The 27914-nt window shown below is 36.3% G+C and overlaps 1 protein-coding gene and 1 pseudogene across 6 annotated transcripts in view; both read right to left on the bottom strand.

Annotated features, from left to right (window-relative positions):
* Positions 1-27914, bottom strand: part of SDK1 (sidekick cell adhesion molecule 1) — an 895654-nt gene that overhangs the window by 670392 nt on the left and 197348 nt on the right. The gene's annotated exons all lie outside the window — the stretch shown is intronic.
* LOC140639272 (U4 spliceosomal RNA) lies at positions 25084-25157 on the bottom strand (annotated as a pseudogene).

Here is a 27914-nt window from a genome sequence, read left to right as displayed (position 1 = left end):
AACATAACTTCAAATTTGAAAAAGGTTATCTTTCTATTATAATATATAATTTTAAAATCTAGGCAGAATGGATAAAATTTTAGGAAAATGTACTAAAAACTTCATAAAATAAAAACATGAACAGACCAAATAATCCTACTAAACTAAACTAAATGAAAGGTAATGATTGAACACTAAAAAAGAAAAAGCACTAAGTTCAGATGGGTTTTGGTAGTTTTCTAAATCTTCAGGGAATAGATAATTCATATGTTATATAAAACTACCTTAGGACAAAGAAAATGATTTTTTTTTAAAAAAGCTATCCTTTTTTAAGAGATCAACATAACTGGACTCAAGCAGGATGAGAACAGAAACTTAGATGGAAATAGTATTTATGAACACGGATGTAACATTTTTAAACAATGTATGATTTTAAAGCATAAAAGCCAGGAATGCCTGAGTGGCTGGCTCACTCAGTAGTTGAGCACCTGCCTTCATGCCCAGGGTATGATCCTGGAGTCCCAGAATCCAGTCCTGCATCAGGCTCCCTGCATGGGGCCTGCTTCTCTTTCAGCCTGTGTCTCTGCCCCTCTCTATGTGTGTGTCTCTCATAAATAAAAAATAATAAATAAATAAATAAAATAAAATAATAAAATAAAATAAATAAAATAAAATAAAATATAAAATAAAAGGAAGGAAGGGAGGTAGAAGGGAGGGAATGAAAGAATGAATAAAAGCCAAGTGTTGTGAAAATATGAAAGCCAGCCATGTGTTGTGACCACATGGGGTTTTATCCAAGGCACATACTTAAAGTTCAACAATTAAAAAGGGAAAATTTTTAAAAGTGCCAATGGTTTTTACTGCATTAATGTATTAAAGGAGAAAAAAATCCTAAGATTATCAAGTAGAGCCTGGGATATCTGATAACATTCCACTCTAATTCCTAACAATGCTCATTAGCAAAACCAAATAAAGGGCATATACCAGAAATCCAGAGAAAAATTTACATTTATTGGTAAAATATTAGAAGCATTCATTAAAAGGAAGAATAAAACAAGGAGATATGCTCTACTTACTACAAACCTACAATGTATTCATTGGGTACTACAATAAAATAAAATTTAGAGCTATAAACATGGGAAAAGACAAGATTACCATAATCCACAAATATGAATATTCACCTACATGATCAGAAGTAACCAAAACAGAAAAAAATAAGAAATTTTGGCAAGTGGACCACAAAAATCAATAGCTTTCTTATACCTCCAAAATAGCCAATTTAAGAATCTAATAGAAAAAAAAGCAACATAAATGCTAAGGTGGGTATAAAACTAAAAGAAATGTTCAAGATCTTTATGAAGACAACTATAAAACTTTACTGAAGAACATAAAAGAAGCCCAGAAAATGAAAAGATACACTGTGTTCAAAAATGGTGAGACTCAATATTGTAAAGGTGTCTGTTTTTTACAAATTCATTGATAAATGTAATCCCTATTCCTATCAAAATTCAAACATGCTTTTTCAGGAACTTGACAGGCTAATCCCAAAACTTACATAAAATAAATAATATGTAAGAAAATGTTAAAAAGAACAATGAAAAAGTGTGAGCTACACAAAAGAATACAAAGGCAACACAGCACTGTCTTAATATGGTGTGATATTAATACAGAAAGAATTAACAAGCCTCAAAACCATCAACATCATCATTGTTGCCATGGTCTTCATCATAGCTAACCTTTACTTGGCCCTTGTGTGTAAGAAACAGCCTAAGTTTATTACATAGATAAGCTCATTTATTTCCTACAACAATCCATTAAACTAGATGTTTTCATTACCCCACCTTACAATTGAGAAAACTAAGACACAGAGAGGCTAAGTAACTTGTCTAGGGTCCCACAGCTAGTGTTCTGCAAAATCTGCATTCAAGCTCAATACACCTGCTCACAGTAACCGCCATATTATCCTGGTATAGCTCATGAAGTTCCAGAAGTAAAGAAGGTAAAATTTCCAATCAATGGACAGATTGAATATCGTCACATACCTCTCTACGCTCTTCTGCTCCCTGCTCTGTACCCCGGGAGGCTGGCCTGTTGGATACACATAGGTGGATCCTCTAGGTTAAGGGACTTCTTCTGGCCCCTCTCCCATCCCCAGAAATTATCCCCTATCAGTTGCCACTAGGCTCACAACATCCCTGGACAAAATAGCACAGCTTCTATCAGATGGCCTTTCCAACTCAGCCCTCCCAACATCTATTTTCCTCTTCCTTGCCCTTATTCCTCAGGGACTCTTGGTGTAAAAAGCAGTTGTTAACTGCTTCAGAGTATGACAGAGTTCTTTTCCATTTCCCTAAACTGCCACACATCTGTGAAAGTCCCTTTATTAAACTCTTCTCAAATTATCCCTGTTGGCTAGCACAATCTGTTTTCTGTCAGGACCGAACTGATATACTGAGAAAGGATCAGTTCATCAAATCAGCTATCCTTTTAGGAAAATGAATGGTTAAAGCCCTCCCCCCCCCCCCAGCACTCAACAAAAAATATTCTAGACAAATTGAAGATGGATAAATTCAAAGCAAAACTTTATAAATATTAATAGAAGGTATAGGAAAGTATTTCACAACCTCGTGTGAGGATTCTTTCTTTAAAAGACATAAAACATAAAACATGAGAGAAAATTTTAGTGAATTTAATGACATCAAAATTTTTAGTTTTATTTTTTAAAGATTTTATTCAGTCATTCACGAGACACACACAGATAGAGGCAGAGATACAGGAAGAGGGAGAAGCAGGCTCCCTATTGGGAGCCTGATGCAGGACTCAATCCCAGAATGCCTGGATCATGACCTGAGCCAAAGGCAGACTCAACCACTGAGCCACTCAGGTGCCCCAACACCAAAATTTTTAATTTTGTGTGACAAAAAATAAAAGCCCACAAATTTGGAAGGAAGAACTTGTAGTATAAGAAAGGATAAACAATTTAAGCATGTAAAAGAATTTCAAAACACATATGGAGCAGTAAAGTGAACAGACAGGTTCTACCAAACATACTGCAAATCTCCAGCAATAAAATGTACATTACAGTGGTTTAATTTTACAGACAGATGACAGATCAGACCCCCTAAACTACACACCTACTGAAAACAATTAAAAATGTTAGATGAAATATTTCAAAGAAAGGTATTCTAAAATGTATTTCTGGTTAGGTAAGAGTATAATAAATCAATGGGGGTGGGGGGGGAGTGGAAGCTGGACCATCTCTGAATTCCAGGGGCTTGAAGCTCTGGTTTGATGATTGCCTGAAGCATCAGAAATGAAGTCTATGGTCTCTATAGAGAGGGAAGCTCAAAAGAGACATCTGAATTAAGTTGGAATCCCCAAGTCCTTTGACCATGCGTGTAAAGGTGAGTGAGAAATAAATCCCTGTGTGGAAGAGAAAAGCAAACAAGTCTGATTTACTGAAATAGAAAGGAAAGTGCGTCCCTGAGAATTTATAACCACCAGGGGGCTCACACAAGTCTGCAGCCCAGGTTCCAGCTACATTATCAGGAACTCCAAAAACAGCCTCAAGCAAACAGCTTTTAAATGTAGCCTTCAGGTAGTTGTGGCCCTGAGCAACTGGCAAAAACAAATGCAAATCCCCTCTGGAGGAGAGCAGTTTCAACTCAGTAAAAGCATTACTGAAGGCAGCCAAACAGAAAAACAGGTAAAATAGATTAACAAGCAATTCACACAAGACAAAAATACATGTAATCAATAAACAGAAAACACAGAAAAACATGCATAATCTCACCTTACTAACCAAAGACATGCAAATGAAAACAATAATGAAACACCATTTTACCCACTTTATCAGCAAAATTTATGAATCTCATATTAGGTACTAACAAGGATATAGATAAACTGGATTCTCACATGTTGCTAACTCATTTATTATTCAACAAATATTTATTGTGTTCCTAATATATACTTGGTATCATTTCACTGAAAACACAAAGTCTGTTTAGTTTGTATTCTTTAACCAGAGCCAAACAACAAATAAACAAGTACATATTAAGGGGAGAGAGAAGAAGGGTGGAGAGTTACAGACTTCAAAGCAAAATAAATCAGGGTAAGTATATAGAGCAAATGTTTTCTTTAAATGACCAGAAAGTAAGCATTTGATGCTGAGCAGGCCAAATGGCCTCAGTCACAGCTATTCACCTTTGACAATGTAGCACAAAAGCAGCCACACAAAAATATGTAAATAAGTACGACTGTGTTCCAATAAAACTTTATTTACAAGAACCTGCACAGGGCCATCTGGCCCTCAAACTACAGTGTCTATTACAGAATGAAGAGCAAATAATTTGTTTTTTAGTCTTTTTAATCTATGGTACAAGTTTCAAATATAAAGAAAGTATAAAAAATAGTCTAAGAGTTACCTATATACCTAACAACCAGTTTGAAATGAACATTTTGCTATATTTGTCTTATTAATATTTTGTTGGATTACTTCCAAGTGAATGCCAGACATCACGATAGAGCCTCATGCATACTCACAGCATGCATCTTCTAAAAATAAGAATATTTTTCTATATAATCATCCCTACTGTCACAGATAACAAAATTAACAATAATTCATTACTTTCATCATACCCTCAGTCCATATTCAAATTTCTACAAATGTCTTAAAAAAAAGAAAAAAAACTACAGCTGGTTTGAATTAGGATCCAACCAAGAGTGATATATTGCATTTGGTTATGAGCTCACTCTGAAGTGAGTTTTAATCTGTAGTAATCTTCATTTTTTCCCCCATAACAGATGAAGAGACCAGAATAGTCAAACGAGAGACTGGCAGGCCTTAACGGATTTCAATTCCACTCTGAATTGTACACCTCAGAGAAATTTTCCAAAACACACACAAAGAAATAAGAACATTTTTGTTATTAATAGCAAAAAAGTGATAAAAAAAAATCTAAATGTTTATGGATAAAGAATGAATGACATGCTATTATTTATTCATAAGACAATTTCATATAGCAGTTAAAAGTTATATGTTATATCCACATGTATTTACATGGGTAAATCTAAAAAATATGGCAAATAAAACAGCATTTAAGAACATAGTATACTATGTATATATTTTTTAAACTATACATTCATAAAGTAGTGGATAACACTACTGGAAACAGTTTCATAAATGTTCACCTTATAAAAATATGTACATAATAAAAAACAAAATAAATCAACAAACTAATCTAGATCCTCCAAAAGCCTCCCTTGCAATAAAATACACAAAGTCAAATATTTGAAACTCCTTTTAGGTGCATAGCAAAGCTTGCAAAAAAGAAAGGAACCCCTTTTCAAAGGATAGGGCAAACAACCATAGAACATAAAGTTGGAGCACAGGGGCGCCTGGGTGGCTCCATCAGTTAAGTAGCTGACTCCTGATTTCACCTCAGGTCTTTATCTCAGGGGCATGGGACCAAGCTTCCTGTCCAGCTCTTTACTCAGTGGGGAGTCTGCTTCACTAAAGATTCTCTCCCTCTGCCTCTCCCTCCATATATATGCACATGCTCTGTCTCTCTGAAATAAATAAATCTTAAGAAAAAAAGAAAAACAACACATGGAGCACAAACTCACATGGCTTCAGCTGGCACAATCCCAGAATGTAGAGATCCTGTTTTTAACAACCACTCAAAAAACAGAAGACAAGACCATGGGTCTATATAAAGTGGGAACTCCTTAAGATTTTATTTATTTATTCATGAGAAACACACATAAAGAGAGAGGCAGAGACAAAGGCAGAGGAAGAAAGAAGCATGCTCCATGCAGGGAGCCCAATGTAGGACTCAATCCCCAGCCCCTGAGGGATCATGGCCTGAGCAGAAGGCAGAAGCTCCACCACTGAGCCACCCAGTCATCCCTAAAGTGGGAAATTATAATCAATTCAGAGCTACTAAAGGTCCCTAACTTTCTGTGAAAAGATAAACTAGCACTAATACTAATAATAAAATAATAAAATAATAATATAATAAAATAATAAAATAATAAAATAAAATAAATCACAAAGCAGATAAAAAAAGGCACTTGTCCTTTTTGGTCTTGGTTCTAGACAAGGTGGGGGAAAAAATATGTGAATTTTAATCACAAACTGACCCTCACAAATGATTGGCATTTAACTTTATCCTATCTATGTGACCCAAAACACTCTAAATAGAAAAATTAACTTGATGTAGTCCCACTCTGGTAGCCATTTCAAACATATAACAGAGAAAACATAATCATCTCTAGAGAAAAGCTCCCTTGACATAGCCCTCACAGAATTTTTATAATTAAAATCTTCACAATAAAAATTATAAGGAAAGAAAGCATCACAGGGAGGGTCAAGAGAAAGGAAATATAATAATCAGACTCATTAAAAAAACTTAAGACATACATAATGTTTAGATACAGAACATGAGGTACAGTATTCAGTATGTTTTTTAAAATAACAGGCAATTAAAGCCACAAGGACCAAGAGATAATGAAAATATGACCAAGCATATTTTATAAAAAATACACTTTCTAAAAATAAAAAAATAGAATCACCTAAACAGCAAATTAGAGACGGCTTCCAGGCGAGAATTTCTGAGCCAGGAGATGGTAAATAGTAAGTAACCTAGAATGCAGCATAAGACAACCAGAACTAAAACACATGTAAGAGCACTCCAGAAGAAAATTATAGAGGGGAGAAATAGCAACAGCAAATCTTCCAGAGTTGATGACAGACCTAAATCCTCAGACATGGGAAGTACAACGAATCCCAATACAATCAAGATAATTATAAAGAATTTACACCTAGACACATTATCATGAAACTACAAAAGCCAGTCTTAGGAAAAGGATCCAAATCACAGAGAACTTCTAAACGGCAGTAGTAGGAACTCAAAGAAAAAAAGAGTATGACACATAAAGAAAGGACCTGTTAGTCAAAAACAAAAACAAAAACCCAGAAGGATGCTCTGAAATGCAAGACAAAAAGCTGGGTTAAGAAAATAGCAAACACGGTTAATTCCAGACAAATATGACCATACAAAACAACAATAATAATGATACTGCTTTTGGTGTTTACAAAAAAAAATAAACAAAAAAAATAAACAAAACAGAGAGAGAGAACTAAATATACTAGAAAATAAGAATGTGGAAGAAAAGTGACAAGAATTAAAATCATGTAGTGGGCCTTAGAGTGTTAAGGAGAAGTCTTTAGACTTCAAGTATGCATGTTAAACCATTCAGAGCAACTACAAAAATAACAGAAATATCTATTAAATGGAAAAAAAAAATAGTGGAGGAGAAAGGAAAAGGAGAAAAATTTTAAAAGCCAAAGGGGGACAAAATAAAATGGAGAAAAACAATGGTAAAAAATAATCCCAAATATATGTAATACTCCTAAGTATATTATTGAGTTCTCTAATTAAAAAGTATTGTCGGGATCCCTGGGTGGCGCAGCAGTTTGGCGCCTGCCTTTGGCCCAGGGCGCGATCCTGGAGACCCGGGATCAAATCCCACGTCGGGCTCCCGGTGCATGGAGCCTGCTTCTCCCTCTGCCTGTGTCTCTGCCTCTCTCTCTCTCTCTCTGTGTGACTATCATAAATAAATAAAAATTAAAAAAAAAATAAAAAGTATTGTCAAACTAAGTAACAATTCATAATCTACAGACATGATGACTACAAGAGCCACAAAACATAAGCATATTGAAAGACAGAAGTGGAAAAAAGGAAAAAGGATAGAGCAGGGAAAGACTAACCAGAAATCTGATGCAAGTCTCACTGGGCTGACATGGGCAGAGTTATACCCCTTCTGGAGGCCTTAGGTAAGAATTCAATTCCTTGCCTTTTTCAAGTTTCTAGAAGCTGCCTCTATAATTTGACTCATGGTCCCTTCAGCAATAGTTGGTGGAGTATTTCTCATACCACTCTAACCTCTTCTGCCTCAGTATTCCACATTCAGGACCACGGTGATTATACTGGGCCTACCCAGAAAAACGGGGATCATCTCCACAAATTAAAATCACATGAATAGCTACCTTCACTCCTTCTGTTACCTTAATTCCCCTTTGCCATTTAAGTTAACATATCCACCGGTTCTGGAAATGAGGATATGAACATTTTTTTTTTTTTTTTTTGGTGGGAGATAGGAGGGAGGAAGACATCATTCTGCCTGCCTATTAACACAGCCTCAAAATTTATAAAGAAAAAAAAGAAACAACTTGGAGAAATTTACAGATACATCATTTAGTGGAATGTTTTAACATATTTCTCTCAGTAATTGCCAGATAATCAGACTAAAAACAATCATTAAAGATATTGAAGATTTGTACAATATAATTAAGCTGATTAATAGATATTTTTAGAACCTGTATCCAACAGTTGGAGAATACTCTTATGCAAATGTAAAACATTTACAAAAAGTGACCACATACTGGGCCATAAAGTAAGTCTTAAGAAATTTTAAACAATCAGCTTAATATACCTCAAATTCAAATTAGAAATCAGTATTTCAAAAAACAATAAGGAAGTTTTCACTTAACATATACCTAGGGGCACCTGGGTGGCTCAGTGGTTAAGCATCTGCCTTTGGCCCATGCTCCCTGGGGTCCTGGAATCAAGTTCCACATCAGGACTCCTGCAAAGAGCCTGCTTCCCCCTCTACCTAAGTCTCTGCCTTTCTCTCTGTCTCTTTCATAAATAAATAAAATCTTAAATATATTATATATATATATATATAAATAATTCATTGATTAAACAAAAAATAATTGGTAAAGTACTTACACATGAAGAAAATAACACCTATTAGAACTCCCAAGAATCAACAATAGTGACAGAAAATCTATAAATTTAAATGCTTAAATTATTAAAAAAAAAAAAAGCTGAAAGCACTGAACTAAAGCATCTAATTTAAGAATTAGGAAAGGAACAACAAAATAAACCTAAGGCAGAATAAAGAAAATAAAAGAACAGAAATAAATTAACTGACAAAGATTCAACAGAAGTTCAACAAAACTTTTGATTGCTTGAAAAGCTTAATAAAATTGATAGGGATGCCTGGGTGGCTCAGTGGTTGAGTGTTTGCCTTTGGCCGAGGGCCTGATCCTGGAGACCCAGGATCGAGTCCCACATCGGGCTCCCTGCATGGAGCCTGCTTCTCCCTCTGCCTTGTGTCTCTCCCTCTCTCTCTATTTCTCATCAATCAATAAATAAAATCTTTAAAAAATAATAAAATAAAATTGATACATTTCTAGCAACACTGACCAAATAGAAGAAGAGAACCCCACACAAAAACAGACAAAAATACAGATGTAAAATTCCACAGTAACTGTATATTCAACTTTATTTGAATTTTATTTAAAGAGAAAATGTAAATATAACAATCATGGATTCTTTTTCCCATAATTATATTTGTGTGTGTTTAAATATTTCCTCCAAATTAAAAAAAAAAAAAAAGGAAATGAGTGAAGACTTCATGGACAACAGCAATAATAATAATAATAATAATAATAATAATAATTGCCTAATAACACAGTAACAAGAAATGTGGAGAATTTACCTCAAAAACTTAAGGAAATAAAAATATCTGATACACAGATATTTGCCACATTCTGGGACAGTAAAACCTAATAACATAAAGATATCAAAACTCCCAAATTAATTTATAAGGCAAGTTTATAAAATAAAAGGGATTTTAACCAAAACTCCAAGGAGTTATTGTGAGGCCATTTTTAGGCAAACAGGCTTGTGCAATGCAATGTAGAAAAGGTCTACAGAGACCCCTGGCTGCACACAGACCCATCAGATGACCCACCTCTAAAGATCCATAGGCCCTAACTTACAACCCAGCACAGTTACCAAAAAGGGCAAATGTCATATAACACCATACCTCCTCACCCTCCCCTTTAAAAGCAGCCCCCACCCACTGCCTCCATGCTGAAGGCCTGTGTTTTGCTGTCCTGCCCACTGCTCCATTGGGATATACTCAATAAACTTCTGCCTTTGTTCTGCCTCAAGTGAATTCTTTTAGTTCTGTGCCACTGGCTACATCTTCACATCCTCCCCCCGCCCCTGCCATGAGGACAGATACCACATTTAGACAGCATAAGTTATTTTATAAAACACAAAATAATTCTGAAGCTAATTCTAGAGTAAATGGAAGGTAATGGCCAAGAAATTTTGGGAAAATAACAAGGGAGATTTGCCCTAAAAACATTAAAATGTAATACAAGAAGATAATGCTTTAAATTTTTTTTTTACTGATAACAGGGATTTAAAGACAAATCAGTGGAACAAAAAAGAAAATCTACAAGGGTAATGTTTCATAAGAAGTATGTTATAAATTGATGGAAAAGGATACACTCTTTTGCAAAGAAAATACAGATACATTTTTATCCAACTTCTCATTGTACACATTAGATAAAAACCATGAAGCAAAAATGAATCATTAGGATGTTACCTGTTGCAAACAAGAAATCTATCACAAATGGCTTAATTGTAAAGTACAAAGGTAGGTTATGTTTCAAAGGTTCATCTTGACCAAAGTTCTGGTTCCACTTTTCTGCTCTGCATCTGCCCTCATCAGCATGTGCCAGCTCCTCCATAGTAAGGCTTCCGTCACACCTATGTAATCTCAGTCCTTCATCTGTAGGCCTCCTCATCTATAGTGGAGCTGCTCTTCCTCCAACCACTGCCTTAAGTCCTAGTTCTACATCCAACTCATAACAGTTCCTGGAACAAAGAGAATGCCCCACAGTTGGACTAGGTCTGAATTCCATTCACTGGAAGGGGCCTGGGATTCTGCCTTTAAATTCAACCAAACATAGAGCTTGGGTGAGGTCATCCAAACTAAACTGTAGTTGCAAAAAATGGCTGGGGAGAAAGAACTAGAGGTTTGAAAAGCTTACTACAAAGGGATTGACAAATTTAGCTATACAAAAATGCTAGATTTCAATACAGAAAATAAATCCACCACTTACAAAATGAAAGGTAATGGCACAGTAAGAAAAATCATATATATACTGAAATAAAATAATGGTAAATTCCTATATGATCCCAAGCTTTTGGTAATAAAATCTTGGAGGATTTTACTAACCTATATCATTTGGCAGAAAAGTGGAATATAGATTTCAACAACAGTAACAAGATGATAATTTAGAAAAAAATTAGATCTGCTTTAAAAATATATTAATACTGAAATCACTATGACCACTGTTTGAAAATACAGCCATATAGTGTTGGATGTTCACAGGTAACAGTAACTAAAGGAGACTGTCTACATGGAAATGACATAGTGCTTTGGATCATGGAATCCTGTAATGTACAGGTCAATGACATTAAAGAAAGCCATAAAGGTGGAAACTGATCAAAGAAAGAATATTACAGGAACAGCAGAAAATATGCTTCCACATGCATATTATACATTTTAAGAAGCACTCCAAAACCTTTACGAATGAGACAGAATATAAGTAAAATTAGTCACTTTATTCATAAGTGAGGAACACTATTTTGAAATAGGTTTTAGATTGGTTTTGAAAACACAGATTTTAAAATATACAGAGCTTTTTCCATGATAAATGGAAGTTTTAATTAACAAAAGATAATAAGCAGGATATATAAACAGGCTCTAAAACTAAATTAAAGATACTAAATTATGGTGGAATTTTAAAGGGAAATTCAAAATGTTGAGTTAATTAATGTCTTTGGGCAGAAATCATATAGAACAATGATTAGTACCTTACGGTGCCACAGGAAACTACAGAAGAACTAAGGTAATTTTTTTTAGCACCACAAATCCAGTATGAAACCACACATTTTACACAAAGACTATCACGTGCAGGTATAATATATGTCAGTCTTTAAAATGCATATACACCATACAAGCTGGACTTGACAAATAAATTTCTAACTTTTTGTTCAAATCCCCCATAAGACTTTTACTCAGAGGGGGGAAAAACTGGATAACATAACAAGTACTACCTAAATCTTTTAAAAATCAAACAGAGAGAAATAACTACTTTCCAATAAAACATTAATAAAATAAATTTCACAGTTGAAAAATAAGTACAGGGAGAAGAAAACAACATGCCAAGCATCTACCATGCTGCCTACTGCTAAACCAAGTGCCAGGCAGTGAGTAAGACACAAGTGCTAACAGAGGAGGACACACTGCTCTGGACAGGCTGCAATACAAAAGCAGGTATGGCCTGAGAGATCCACAAGGAGACACAGCAGTGAGAAAGTCTTCCCAGAGGACTTTAGAATGAGCAGTAGTTTTCCAGAGAGAGTAAGTGGAGCAGGTAATGCCACAGGCTTGGGAAGGCTGGCAGGGAGCACGGAGCAGTAATTCCTGGCAGAGCAAGTAAACAAACCACACCTGAAACACAAGAGAAGGCAGCTGACAGCTCAAGAGCAAGAGGGACAGTGTAGGTTCCAGGTCATGCTGGACCTCCCTATAGGCCATGTGCTAGAAGGGACAGTGGAAAGGAACTCAAGAGTCTTAAGCTAGCGAATGGCACAATTAAGTTTGTTTTAAAAATATTGTCTTGGTTGCTGCATACAGGATGGACTGCAGAGTACCAGAGTGAAAGCAAGGACATAAGTATGAGGTCATTGCAATGACCCAACTGAGAGACAGCAGTTGTGTGAACTAATATGATGTCATTACAGGTGGAGAAAAGTAGGTTAGAGAGAAGTACAGGAGGTAAACGTGGCAAAATAGTTCCATATTAGATCTAAATTATGAAAAAGAGAGAAACATGTAGCTAGATGGCGGATGGTGCCATCAACCAAATTAGAGAACCCCTTCTGAAAGGAGATCAGATCAGGTTGGCGTCAGGGTGGCAGGGAGAGACTGAAGTTAGTACTGGGTTAGTACTGGGCATGAAGTGCCTAAAATATCTTGTGGAAACGTCAAGTGGACAGGCAGACAACCCTCACACAATCCCACAGCAGGCACTGACCTCATGTTATAGGAGGAAAAATTAAGGCCCAAAGAGGTCAAGGCCTTTGCCTTAGGCCCCAGAGCTAGCAAACAGTGGAGGGCATCTTATAACCCAAACTATTCTATCCTGAAAGCCCAAATCCCTTCCGCACTCCTTCTTTGCTAAGGTGGCTAGGAATATGTAAGAATTTGGAAAAATGGCCTAAGCAAAATAGAGGCAAGACAATAGTCTAAAAATGATTGCCTAATTTCTACCACACTCCCTGAACACTGTGTCATATACATGAACACCTTATTTTGGGAGATAGGGCTCTATGTTGAGGAAGAAGCTGGAAGTGGAATAAAGGTAACTAGAAAAAGAAATGTGTTTAAGTAGTAATTCAAGATATATTAGTAGCTGAAGCTGCAGGGAAAATGTAGTAGTAAGTGTATAGAAATGTAGAGTATAATTCAGAAGGCTTTTCTGGAGGTTGTTTTAGGATTGCCAACATCCCACTTAGTGCAGGAGTCCCATCTAGAGAGGGGTGGGCCCTCCAGGGTTTAAAACTCCACAAATATTCTTCAAAACAGCCTAAAGTTTTGTTTACGCTATGCAGCTACTAGTAACGCCCCCAACACATGTCTACAAGAGGTAGTGATGAAGTAAAACTGTAAAGCATTTTAAGAGGTACAAGCCACTCAATTACAAAAAGCATTCACACAACTTCACTCATCTTCTGCATGTTCTTCTAATTGATTCTCCTGATTTGGGGAAGGATTTGGGGCAGCAACAGCTTTCTGAGAGATGGGGTGAAAGACCCAGAGTACGAAACCTCAGTTTGAGATTTTGCTTCACTTACTTTAGCAAATTATTTCACTGATTTGCAGTTATGTTCTTTTCATCTTGGATCAGAGTCAATCTTGACCTAGCTCACAGTTGCTGTGATGTTCCAGCATATTGGTATATATGAAAATATTTTGTAAGCCAAAAGGAGCCATGCAAATATAAGAAGTAATGACACTGATGATGATGGAGAAAGGAGAGTAGCAAGAGAAAAGAGAGGAAGAAGAGAAGGAGGGAAGGAAAGGAAGGGCCTTTCATTTTCTTCCATCAGTCATGCTCACAGATATATCTTCCGTAGCACTGCCAGCAACCACAATGTGTGCAGCTGTCGCCCTGAGTTCCAATGCTGGCACTACTGTTATCCAGTATGTAACTTGAACAAGTCACTTGCCTCAGTTTCTTCAAATAGACATTGAGTAATTCAGGCTGAAGTTTTAAATTCTGAAAGGTTTCTGGTGCTCCATAAACTTTAATGAAATAGAGATTCACTTTCTTTAAAATTTAAAGGGTAGGAGCACCTGAGTGGTGCAGTCAGTTGAACATCTGACTCTTGGTTTTAGCTCAGATCATGATCTCAGGTTTTCCAGAGTGAGCCTGCATCCAGCTCCATACTCAGCATGGAGTCTAAGACTCTCTCTCCCACTCTAAAATAAAAAAATAAATCTTTGAAAAATTTCAGAGTAGTATCCCATTTATTTCAAGGCTTCATCATGGGGAAATAACCATTTTTAAGTACAGAATTAATAACTATCAGTTACAATATATTTTGTGAAGGTTTAACAAATAATCATAGATATTTGTTCTTTTAAAACATACATATTACCTTTGTCTTGTATCATTCCCTAAGTTATCAGCCTCATCACTCTAACTAGATAGCGCATCTCCTCAGAAGAAAAATCACTAAACATTTTCATTTCCTTTACACTGTCTAGCAACATAACAGGCACATGCCAGATGCCCAAATGAAATTTGTGCCAAATGTGTAACATGTAGAAACTGAACTGTTCCTTTATAACCCCTCTACCTGCAGCAAGAGGAAAAAAAAAATTATGGCTAACCATGGAGTTCTGAGGGTATCTCAAAACACAAGACGCAAAATAATATTTATAATTTTTTTTGCCAACCAAAAGTACTGGATAGAACTATAGATTTACTAACCCAAAACACAGTGGGGCAGAAGCCTGAGACAGAGGATGAGGAAGCATTTGCGTACAATGTAATGATACCACTTCTTTTGCAGAAGCAAAAATTCAGGACATGAAGATTACAAAAGTGAGAAACTGACTCAGGAATACAGTACATGCTTCAAGTAACAGTGACTGTGGTTATTTAGGATTTAGAGTTTGGTTTTTTTAAGAGGAAAATAAGCCCTTTCCACAAACCAAATGCAACATACTTCAATATTTGTTGCAGAGAAACTGCATATTACCAGTGAGGTTTGGTGAATGAAGGTGAACCAGGCCAGTTGTGCACTAAGAACAAAAAGTCAAATGGACTATAAAAAGTTACACTATACAAAGCTTATTTTGTTCTTGCCTACTAAAAGTATTTTATCTGTCTTTACATTATCAGTCTACTTGAACACACACTGATCTTGTCTGTGTAAACAGCATTTTTTCCTCACTTCCTTTAAATATTTTAGTCAAATTGAAAACATAACATAAATATGCCAAATTGAATTTCATCTGAATTAGTTGAAGAACACAAACTGACTGCTCATATTGCTAACTTTATTAATGACTCCTTAATTAACAAGGTTTTAAGTACCTGTAGTTTGAGGATTAACACATATTGAAAATAACGGTGAGAAATAACCCAATTTACAATATCAGGAGATGATAATGATTTTGCAGAAAGAAACAAGGTCTAATAAAAATAATCTAAGTTCCTAATACCACTTACTGACAATCACAGCTTTACATCATGCTAAAATTACATATTTATCTCCTCATTAGCAACTAATCTCACTTATTCTTCTTGCCAAACCAATTATGAGAAAATTTTCAGACTCAAAGGAATTAATAGGACACTTGGACCTCTCTCAGTCTTCTCATGACTCAAGTAATTAGCAAGCACTTGTATATGAAATCCAAATGGTTTTCCTAAACTAATTAATGAAATGAAGGACATCAAAATGTTATCAACTCATAGCAACTCAAGTCCCATATTCCAATAGTCCTCAAGTAGATAGAATAATTGCCAGATGTTGACAGGGTCTTTCTGGTCAACTCAGAGATTACTCAGGGGGTGAAAATGAGGAGGGAGAAAGAAAGGTAGTTTCTTATCGAATACAACAAACTATTTATGTGATAAAGGAATACTTTATAGGCAATGCTCTGTATATTAAACAGCTTCTGGATCCACCAACTCTTTAAGCACATAATACAAGGTAAATAAATGATTATAGCAGAAATTTGCATTTATATGATATTTTCTTCCAAGTAGCTTAAAAAACACAAGGCTAAGCTACCTTCTCAAAATTTCATAAAAGCTTGGAATTTCTGAAAAGAAATTTGGAAAGTTTGATTCTCTGACCAGCTCCTTATTTTCTGTGCCCTTTCAACCATTCATTTCAGAAATCAAACTGTAACCATGCGTTAGACTTTCTTGTTGCCTCTTCTCCTTCCACATCTCCAAACTTCAATTAAGAGTTTCCATTGTACCGCCTACAGGTTTTTCTTTCTCCTCAAGGTTTTCTCACTGACTGACTCAGCGGTTCAAAGCAGACTTTTTACAGACATATTATAGGTTATAAATTAATTTCATTAGCTGTTCTTAATCTCTAATTTTTTAAAAGATTGAAATTAATAGTAAATCAGGAATTCAATTTAGTTTGAGTAGAGATTTTGTGTTTTTTAATGAAAGTGAAGCCCTTCGAGAGATCTTTAAATAGTTGTACATCGCTATATATACATATACATATACTATCCTAGATAAGGATAGTACATCGACTTTCTCTGAAGCCCACGGCATATCAGATCCTACAGCTGTTAGGTTTGTTCCTAGTAAAGAGTACAAATCCAGAGCCTGGCTCAAAATAAGCACTGCATGTGTGTGCACGTGTGTGTTTGAGTGTGAGTGTGTGCGTGTGTATGTATAAAAGGAGGGAGGGGGTTGGCATATACATCTCAGAAATCATTTAAACCCTAGATTCAGAAAAGAACAGTTAAAAATTCCTTCCGTGATGCTAGCTAGGCCCCAACAAGACAGAGAACAAACAGAACTTCATTCATTTCTTCTCCAGAGACACTAGTAATACTAAAATAATGGTAAAATTAATGGGCAGAAGTTGCTTCTGGTCATTAGTATTTTTGCCTGAAATCTGTGAAACAAAAAATATTCCCTCATACCAAGTAAACCAAATTTCTGAAATCTTTAACCTATGATTAAACCACTGATCAACATAGTTATTTTCCCACTTCTTAATTCAGAGAAGCAGCTTCACCTGATCTGAAATCTCAGGAAGCATTTTCAATTTCTTTGGGAAAATGCCTGACAGACTTCTTTTTAATCTCCCTTTAGATAAAGCTCTCTGAAGATCAAAGGGGCCTCACTCAGGCAGATGTGTTTTGCTGTCAATGGTTAAGAGGGAAAAACAGACTTCAAGCAAACTGCTCAGAGAATCCTTAAATAATTAAGCATTAAATGGAGAATATAAAGTCTTCAGAAAGGTCAATGGATAAGGAAAAGCATGGCATTCACTCACAAAAAAAAAAAAAAAAAAAAAAAAAAAAAAAACACTTCCTTTAAACCAGGCTAGAAATAAGCCCTGACTAGAAAACTAAATCACAATGAAATAGACAAACTCTTCATAAATACTCAAAAATACTGAAATAAGTAACCTAATGCTACTCACTGCACATCTTCAGTTCTATTCTACTAAAGAATATCTGATGAAATCACTTAACTGATGCAAAATTCCTAATTTAAAACCAGCCTGTACATTATCATAAAAAATTTTCCTTAAACCTAACAACTGTATTGTTAATAAGTTATTCTGTAACTTCATGTTACCAGAGAAAAGCCCCAATTGTGTAGAGTTATCCCCCAAAATGATATCAACCAACTTCTATTTATATCCTTTCAGAAGACATGTATTGGGCACAGTATTTACTGTGTTACACTAGTAAAAGAAAATATGCTTGTCCTGGACAAGAATGTCTTACATGAAGTAGGAATAAAGGAATGTTCAATATATATATATATATATATATATATATATATATATATATATGTATGTAGATACATGTATATATATATATACCTGAACTTTTTCCCAATTTGAACTAATGATTTCTCTGTACTTTATTTCTTCCATTCAAAAATACTAAGATACATGGGCAGCCCCGGTGGCGCAGCGGTTTAGCGCCTCTCTCTCTCTCTCTCTCTCTCTGCATCTCTATGAATAAATAAATAAAATCTTAAAAAAAAATACTAAGATACATATTCATTTCTTAGATTACATTATAAATGTCTGAGTCAGGGAACTGCTTAAATCCTCATTAAAGAAATACAATAACAGTAATAATTACATCACCTACATATGACAATTAGAAACTCTAGAAAGCTTAAAACTATATAAAAGCAAGATCTGATAACTTTGTGATGCATTTTCAGATTTCTTCAAGCAATGTTCCAGTGCATAAGCTAATAGATAAGGTCTTTTTCTTTGGGAAAGAAAGAAATTTTCATTTAGAGAAAAGGATATTTTTTTTTGAAAAAAGATTTTATTTATTTATTCATGAAAGACACAGAAAGAAAGAGAGGCAGAGACATAGAGGGAGAAGCATATCCTTGCAGGGAGCCCGATGCGGAACTTGATCTGGGGACTCCAGGATCATGCCCTGAGCTGAAGGCAGACGCTCAAACACTGAGCCACTCAGGTGTCCCTAGAGAAAAAGTTTTAATTAAATACTGTCCAATTTAAAACACAACATAAAATTATGTTCATTTTTAATCCTAGCTCAAATTATAAGTTCAAAAAATGTAGAAAGAAATCATTAATGAAAAAATTGGTTATAAGACAAATTCTTAAAGGTTTCGACAAACTTTGTGCTTAAAAAAACCTTGCAAAGATAAGCTATGATTTCTATTCTATTTCAGTAATAGATACCAAATTTAAAAGAATTTACTATGAAAATTAGCTGAAAGCAGACAAATTCACTCAGGTGAAGGAATATCTAGCTCTTTTTCCCAAAAACCTATTAGATAGCTATTTGACCAGGTACAGTTTTTACGTATATCAAAAGTACAGTGAACAACAATTTTTAAACACCATCAGTAGGTCTCTTAATTACAGGAATAAAAATATTTTCCTCTTCTTGAGAAATGTAAGTGGTATTTAACTCCAATTTAAATGTTGATCCATATACAAATTTTACTGTCTTTAATAGCAAATTTTAAAAGCATTTTTTCTATTATAAACAGTTCTTATTAAAGAAAAAATATTTTTATTGATCATAAAAACAACACGTTCCCCAAGAAGTACAGAACAAAGTAGAAAGTACTCCAAATTCTACCACCCGGGTATAATCACATTTATTAACATTCTGATATCTTTCCTTAAAGTCTTATTTACTAACTATATGTATTTTTTCAAATGTACACATGATGTGTGTGTGTATGTGTGTAAAAAGAGATTTTTACAGCCTATTTATCAAAAGAACTAGAAAAAAAGACACTAATAAAAAAGAACTACATGTTTACCATGGATGGTGTATAAATATTTCCAATTTCAAAAACTCAATACTTCCTGTCATTTGGTATAAATCTAACACATAGTAGATTAGTCAAAATCCTTAGGTATGATAATTCCCTTTATGTTGTTCAATTCAACTTGGCTTTGGAGAAAGGAGTGGGAGGATACTTTGTGCAATTCTCTTGACAGATTATCATAATCATTTGGATAGCTCTGCCATTATAAGCAAATGCCACAAGAGAAAGGAGTCAGTTATTATTTTAAATGATAAGCGAGAATGACAAGCAATTTCATATGAACTGTGGCTATGGAACATGGCTCAAAAAAGATATACTCATGCATTCTGAGATAAGAGTGGATGAAGATGAGAAAACCTGACAAAAAAAAACTGTAAGACTGAGCTCACAGCCTAAGCTATAGAACCCAAATGGTAAGACACAACCCAATCAAATACTTGTTAGGACATAAACTAGATCAGAACCCCCGTGACAGAATAATGTTCTCCAGGTAAGCACCCAGCATTTCTCCAGTATCACAAAGAGTGATTCGGTGTTGTACTTTCTATCAGTATTTTGGGAAGTACGTCCAGGGCCTCATTGTAAGGTCAACATCTGCATCCATATCCTGTAGAACACAGCTCCCAGAACTACCATGTAAAGCTAAGAATTTGCTTAATGGCACTAAGGCTCTTCCTATCCCATGAACTAAACAAAGTAAAGTTTCCCAAGAGTTTAATGTCCCAGTGTTTCCAATGATAAGAGTAGAAGCCAAGGCAGAGCTAGTAACAAAACCTCATCTTCTTAGAGTTGTCCATTTGAGGAGAGAAAAACCACCACCTCCTGAAGTAGCATTCAAAGGGATCATGTCTGTGCTTTACTATCAGTCCAGAGAAACAGAGTGATGGAAAATTAGTATAGCACCTTTTATTCACAAAGGATTTGGTCACATGAGCACGTCTCAGGTGTGGTTAGTAAATCCTCTTCTAAATTCCTACAGTTGGTTAGGATTTTAGACCAATGAATAACTCAGTGTTGACTCCCTGAAATGCTGTATTCATAAGCTGTAAAATCTCTACTAACACCAATATAATGCCCTAAACTGGTTCAACAGACACTCTTTCCAGACCTTCCAAGTCTGCCTGAATGGTCAGATAAGCACTAAGAGAATACAGATCTACCTTCCTTTATGGAACTTCCCGCTCTCCAAAAAGTAATTAATCAGGAAGAGTATGTTTACAGTACATAAAGAGCTTGATCCCACCAATAACTCAACATTACACAAAATTCAGCAATTAGAGGGATGTAAAGCCATGCAAAGAAGAAAGAAAAGCTTTTATAGGTATTAAATAATAAGAAAAACCAATGGTTAGGACAAGAGAGTATCTCTACCAGAAATACCTCTCAACTTCAGTATTCAACTGCTGAAATCTCAAATTATGCTGAGGTTTTCACTGTTTTCTATACCCATTTCTCCAAAATTTTTCATTTTTGGTTTAAATAATTTTATTCCTAGTTGGATTTGTTTTTTTTTTAATTTATTTTTTATTGGTGTTCAATTTACTAACATACAGAATAACCCCCAGTGCCTGTCACCCATTCACTCCCACCCCCTGCTCTCCTCCCCTTCTACCACCCCTAGTTCGTTTCCCAGAGTTAGCAGTCTTTACGTTCTGTCTCCCTTTCTGATATTTCCCACACATTTCTTCTCCCTTCCCTTATATTCCCTTTCACTATTATTTATATTCCCCAAATGAATGAGAACATATAATGTTTGTCCTTCTCCGACTGACTTACTTCACTCAGCATAATACCCTCCAGTTCCATCCACGTTGAAGCAAATGGTGGGTATTTGTCATTTCTAATAGCTGAGTAATATTCCATTGTATACATAAACCACATCTTCTTTATCTATTCATCTTTCGTTGGACACCGAGGCTCCTTCCACAGTTTGGCTATCGTGGCCATTGCTGCTATAAACATCGGGGTGCAGGTGTCCCGGCGTTTCATTGCATTTGTATCTTTGGGGTAAATCCCCAACAGTGCAATTGCTGGGTCGTAGGGCAGGTATATTTTTAACTGTTTGAGGAACCTCCACACAGTTTTCCAGAGTGGCTGCACCAGTTCACATTCCCACCAACAGTGTATGAGGGTTCCCTTTTCTCCGCATCCTCTCCAACATTTGTTGTTTCCTGCCTTGTTAATTTTCCCCATTCTCACTGGTGTGAGGTGGTATCTCATTGTGGTTTTGATTTGTATTTCCCTGATGGCAAGTGATGCAGAGCATTTTCTCATGTGCATGTTGGCCATGTCTATGTCTTCCTCTGTGAGATTTCTCTTCATGTCTTTTGCCCATTTCATGATTGGATTGTTTGTTTCTTTGGTGTTGAGTTTGATAAGTTCTTTACAGATCTTGGAAACTAGCCCTTTATCTGATATGCCATTTGCAAATATCTTCTCCCATTCTGTAGGTTGTCTTTGAGTTTTGTTGACTGTATCCTTTGCTGTGCAAAAGCTTCTTATCTTGATGAAGTCCCAATAGTTCATTTTTGCTTTGTTTCTTTTGCCTTCGTGGATGTATCTTGCAAGAAGTTACTGTGGCTGAGTTCAAAAAGGGTGTTGCCTGTATTCTTCTCTAGGATTTTGATGGAATCTTGTCTCACATTTAGATCTTTCATCCATTTTGAGTTTATCTTTGTGTATGGTGAAAGAGAGTGGTCTAGTTTCATTCTTCTGCATGTGGATGTCCAATTTTCCCAGCACCATTTATTGAAGAGACTGTCTTTCTTCCAATGGATAGTCTTTCCTCCTTTATCGAATATTAGTTGACCATAAAGTTCAGGGTCCACTTCTGGGTTCTCTATTCTGTTCCATTGATCTATGTGTCTGTCTTTGTGCCAGTACCACACTGTCTTGATGACCACAGCTTTGTAGTACAACCTGAAATCTGGCATTGTGATGCCCCCAGATATGGTTTTCTTTTTTAAAATTCCCCTGGCTATTCGGGGTCTTTTCTGATTCCACACAAATCTTAAAATAATTTGTTCTAACTCTCTGAAGAAAGTCCATGGTATTTTGATAGGGATTGCATTAAACGTGTATATTGCCCTGGGTAACATTGACATTTTCACAATATTAATTCTGCCAATACAAGCATCCATTCAAAAACTGGAAAGAACTCAAATACAAAAGCTAACCTTACACATAAAGGAGCTAGAGAAAAAACAGCAATTAGATCCTACACCCAAGAGAAGAAGGGAGTTAATAAAGATTCGAGCAGAACTCAACGAAATCGAGACCAGAAGAACTGTGGAACAGATCAACAGAACCAGGAGTTGGTTCTTTGAAAGAATTAATAAGATAGATAAACCATTAGCCAGCCTTATTAAAAAGAAGAGAGAAAAGACTCAAATTAATAAAATCATGAATGAGAAAGGAGAGATCACTACCAACACCAAGGAAATACAAACGATTTTAAAAACATATTATGAACAGCTATACGCCAATAAATTAGGCAATCTAGAAGAAATGGACACATTCCTGGAAAGCCACAAACTACCAAAACTGGAACAGGAAGAAATAGAAAACCTGAACAGGCCAATAACCAGGGAGGAAATTGAAGCAGTCATCAAAAACCTCCCAAGACACAAGAGTCCAGGGCCAGATGGCTTCCCAGGGGAATTTTATCAAACGTTTAAAGAAGAAACCATACCTATTCTCCTAAAGCTGTTTGGAAAGATAGAAAGAGATGGAGTACTTCCAAATTCGTTCTATGAGGCCAGCATCACCTTAATTCCAAAACCAGACAAAGACCCCACCAAAAAGGAGAATTACAGACCAATATCCCTGATGAACATGGATGCAAAAATTCTCAACAAGATACTGGCCAATAGGATCCAACAGTACATTAAGAAAATTATTCACCATGACCAAGTAGGATTTATCCCTGGGGCACAAGGCTGGTTCAACACCCATAAAACAATCAATGTGATTCATCATATCAGCAAGAGAAAAACCAAGAACCATATGATCCTCTCATTGGATGCAGAGAAAGCATTTGACAAAATACAGCATCCATTCCTGATCAAAACTCTTCAGAGTGTAGGGATAGAGGGAACATTCCTCGATATCTTAAAAGCCATCTATGAAAAGCCCACAGCAAATATCATTCTCAATGGGGAAGCACTGGGAGCCTTTCCCCTAAGATCAGGAACAAGACAGGGATGTCCACTCTCACCACTGCTGTTCAACATAGTACTGGAAGTCCTAGCCTCAGCAATCAGACAACAAAAAGACATTAAAGGCATTCAAATTTGCAAAGAAGAAGTCAAACTCTCCCTCTTCGCCGATGACATGATACTCTACATAGAAAATCCTAGTTGGATTTGTATGGGTTATAATACTGGAAAGAATTATGACAACCTCTAGAGAATGTCATTGGTCATCAAAGGTGACAAACTAGACATGAGAGCCTCTGCTTCACCACAAAAGCCAGCCCATATCATCAATCAAAAAGTTCTGAGTATCTGTCCTCAGAATTCCACACTTGATCTTAGTCAAAAGGCTGAGAAGCGATGTCCTCAGAATTCCAGTGATCACTCTGAGTGGAGACCAAACTCCAATTTGCACTGGGAAGTTCTCCAGCAGCAGCCTCTTTTATAAAATTAGCTCCACCACACTCAAATTTCTGACTCTTAATGCTTCTAAGAGTGTGTGCATTCCCTTTTCATAGGTCTTCCTCAAGCATACTACCAGCTAGCAAAATGTTAGCCTAAGTCACAGAGGATATATTATTTTTTTAAACACTCAATATAAACTATAGTTTGATGGAAAATTCTAAAGGAAAAAAATCACAAACATTTTCCTCCAGATAAGAGCTAATTTAACATACAATATAAAGTCATGATATATTCTGTAAAAATTTGCTATAAAAACATGGAACTGGGAAATAAGTCACATAAAACTGAAATGTATTTCGACCAAGATACTTTATAGAATGTTAAAAACATACTATGAATCGTATTAAGCAAATATTTATTGTATATTATAAATGTTGGCTTTAAAAGCATAGCTTTTCTAGGCATGCCTGGGTGGCTCCGTGGATTAGGTGTCTGACTCCTGATTTTGGTTCAGGTCATCATCTTGGGGTCCTCAGTTCAAGTCCCACACCAGGCTCTGCATTTGGGCATGGAACCTGCTTAAGATTCTTTCTCCTTCTGCTCCTCTGCTGCCTCCACTCCTTCATTGTGCTCTCTTAAAATAAATAAATAAAAATACATAAAAGAAAAGAGAATGAAAAGTCATGTCAAGTTTTAAGTTTACTATCTTACTAACAATGGAAAGCAAAAGCTCCTCTGTCCCAAAAAATTATTTTAGAGATGCCTGGGTGGCTCAGCGGTTGAGCATCTGCCTTTGGCTCAGGGAGTGATCCCAAGAGTCCTAGGATCGAGTCCTACATCGGGCTTCCTGCATGGAGCTTGCTTATCCCTCTGCCCATGTCTCTGCCTCTCTCTGTGTGTGTCTCTCATGAATAAATAAATAAAATGTTTTAAAAAATGATTTTATATACTTGAAATGTGTATATTTTAGTCAGAGAAAGATGTGTTAGTGTAACAGTATTCAGAAATAAGTACACAAAATATTTAATTAGCAATAATTGCGTCTCGGATAAACCTCATTGGCTACGATACTGCCACTGTGCAAAGCTACACAAAATATTTAAGTGACTGGTTAAGACACAGTTAAAACACCCTAAAGGAGGATGAATGTTTTTAGGTTACAGCTGTGGAAAAAGGAGAGATTAAAAGTAAGAACATATTATATCCACTTGGCACTCTGAGATGGAGGACATGGCCCTGAGCTTACAGGTGCCTGGAGTGAGATTAAAGGAGAAAGATGGGGCCCACATGCCTGGAATGTGTCAAAGAAGCCAGTCCAGGTGCTGAGGTCAGCATTGTATTAGATCCTCCTCGTATAGCCAGTTACGGAAGAAATGTGTTAAAATCAGACACTAACATGGAAAAACATAGGGGAAGACTGGCATTACAGGAGAGACAAGCAGAGATGAGGGCTCACAAGGCCTAAGCCCATCATTTTTTCCTTAAAGGTAAAATAGTTTAAACATGCACAGAAAACTCACTCACTTTAGAAAACCAGAGGTTACAAAGACTCCTGTAGTAATAATCATGATTGTCTGATGATTTACTGGCACTTAGTACGGGCTAGACTCAGCTATGCAATTTTCATTTATATTTATATATTACGTACAAATATTATCCTCATTTATTTTCTTTTTAGAGAGGGAAGGGGGAGGAACAGAGGGAGGAGAAGAGAGAATCCTCAAGCCGACTCGATGCTAAGCACAGAGCTAAAAACAGGGCTCCATCTTATGATCCTGGGATCATAACTTGAGCTGAAATCAAAGTAAGACACTTAATCCACTGAGCCCTGCCTCCATGCACTTCTAATATCCCCATTCAACAGATGAAGAAGAAAAGCTTCTAGAGAAACTGACCTCTGTAGAAGCTTGCTCAAGGTCACATAACAAGTGTGTAAGAGCCAGGACTCAAACCCCAATCTATCTGATGCCATTCATTCATTCATTCTTCATTTATTCATTCATTCATTCCTCGTTTATTCACTCATTCAGAAGTATGTCCCAACCATACAATACTAAGTATTTTGCAGCATGAAGGTTAAAATGGGGGTAAAAAAAGGACACAGTTCTTGGTATCATGGGGAAAGAGACATTCATCAAATTACCACGAAATTAAATGTAAAGCTATATGTGTGCAAAGGACCATGAAGGACAAGGAAAGCCTACAAGTCCTCATCCAGTCAGGGAAAACTTCCCTGTGGAAATGACATCTGTGCTAACATTTGAAGAAGGAAAGTTAGGTGAGGGAAAAGAAGAAAGAAGTGTAAATCCCCCTAGCAGAAGGGAGCAAGGCACTCAATCACACATCAGAGGAAAGGAAGGGATAGTGCAGGGAGGTAAAATCCAGACCACAGAGTCCATGTTAAGGATTTTGGTCTTTATCCTAACAGCAATGGGAAGGCACTCAAGAATAAGGAGGTGGGGTAGCGTGGTATTATTTTTATGTTTCAGAAATCCCAGTGGCAATGAGTGGCAAACAGACAGTAAGAGGACCAGAATGGATGAGACCAAATCCACTAGAAAACCACTGCAGTTTTCCAAGAAAGAGATGGTATTAGTTTGGGTTAGAGTGGCAGCAGCGGAAAAAGAGGACAGGATAAGTGGGAAAGACATCTGGGAAGAAAAACCATAAAATCTAGGGATAATGTGGATAAGGCATTAAGGATGACTACTAAGTTATGTAGTGCTTGACCAAGTAGAAGAGGTTGGCCTAGTACGTGTTGAGTTTGCAGTACCTTAGAAATACCCAGGTGAAAATATCGAGTTGATGGTTGGATAGAGAATATGAGAGCTCAGACAAATTTCTGAGTCATCAATATATATACACGAAGAGGACAATCCAAACCATGCTCATCTAAAAGCTTAATACTGACTGGGAACAGTAGTAGGACTAGCTTTGGGGAGCTCCAAGACCAAATGGCTAGTATATAATGATACTCAGCCCCCCCAAAATATGGAGAGTTGGAAAGCAGGAAGAAAACCAAGATAGAAGGCTTATTATAACTATTTCAAAAGGACTCAGAGACTATTAGTGAAAAATGCTACTGGGAATTCAATCAAGATGTGTACTGAAGAACAACCTTTCAGCCTGGTTTCCCTGAGGCCACTGATCATCTTAACCAGAGCAATTTTGGTAGAATGATGGAAGCAGAAATCAAGTTAGAAAAATATGAGCTGAGACAGCAAATACATACAACTCTTTCCCAAAGTTTGTTGTACGTGGGAAGAGAGAGACAGAAGTCAATAGCTACGCAGACATAGAGTTGGAGGAGGGCATGGTTCTTTTTTAATACAGAAGAGTCTTGAGGATGTTCAAATGCTTGTAGAACTGTTTTAAAAGGAACAATTGGAATTTTAGGAAAGGAAAAAGATAAAAAATAAATTGATACTGCACATTTCTTAGGAGGATAGAACAGGATGGAATTCCAAATTCCAGTGGAGATAACGGACCCTAAATATTTAACAAAAGGAGGAAATGTTGAAGATGTATGTAGCTTAGTCATTTCTGGAAGTAAGATTTTGAGGGGGTTTTTAATCTGGTGGCTTCTGTTTCTCTGTCAAATATAAAGTGAGCCAACAATTGAGAAGATGGGATAGAAGAAGGATAGAGAAAACTTTGAGGCAAAAAAGAAACCTCATAGGGTGCCTGGGTGGCTCAGTGGGTTAAATGTCTATCTTCAGCTCAAGTCATGGTCCCAGGATCCTAGGATCAAGCCCCGCATCTAGCTCCCTGCTCAGCAAACAGCCTGCTTCTCCCTCTCCTTCTGCCTGCCACTCCCCTGCTTGTGCACACGCTGTCTCTTCTTT

Source organism: Canis lupus, chromosome 8 (genome assembly GCF_048164855.1).
Source record: "Canis lupus baileyi chromosome 8, mCanLup2.hap1, whole genome shotgun sequence".
Classification (NCBI taxonomy): domain Eukaryota; kingdom Metazoa; phylum Chordata; class Mammalia; order Carnivora; family Canidae; genus Canis; species Canis lupus.
Note: the sequence above shows the minus strand (reverse complement) of the source record. Positions and strands in the feature narration are given on the sequence as shown.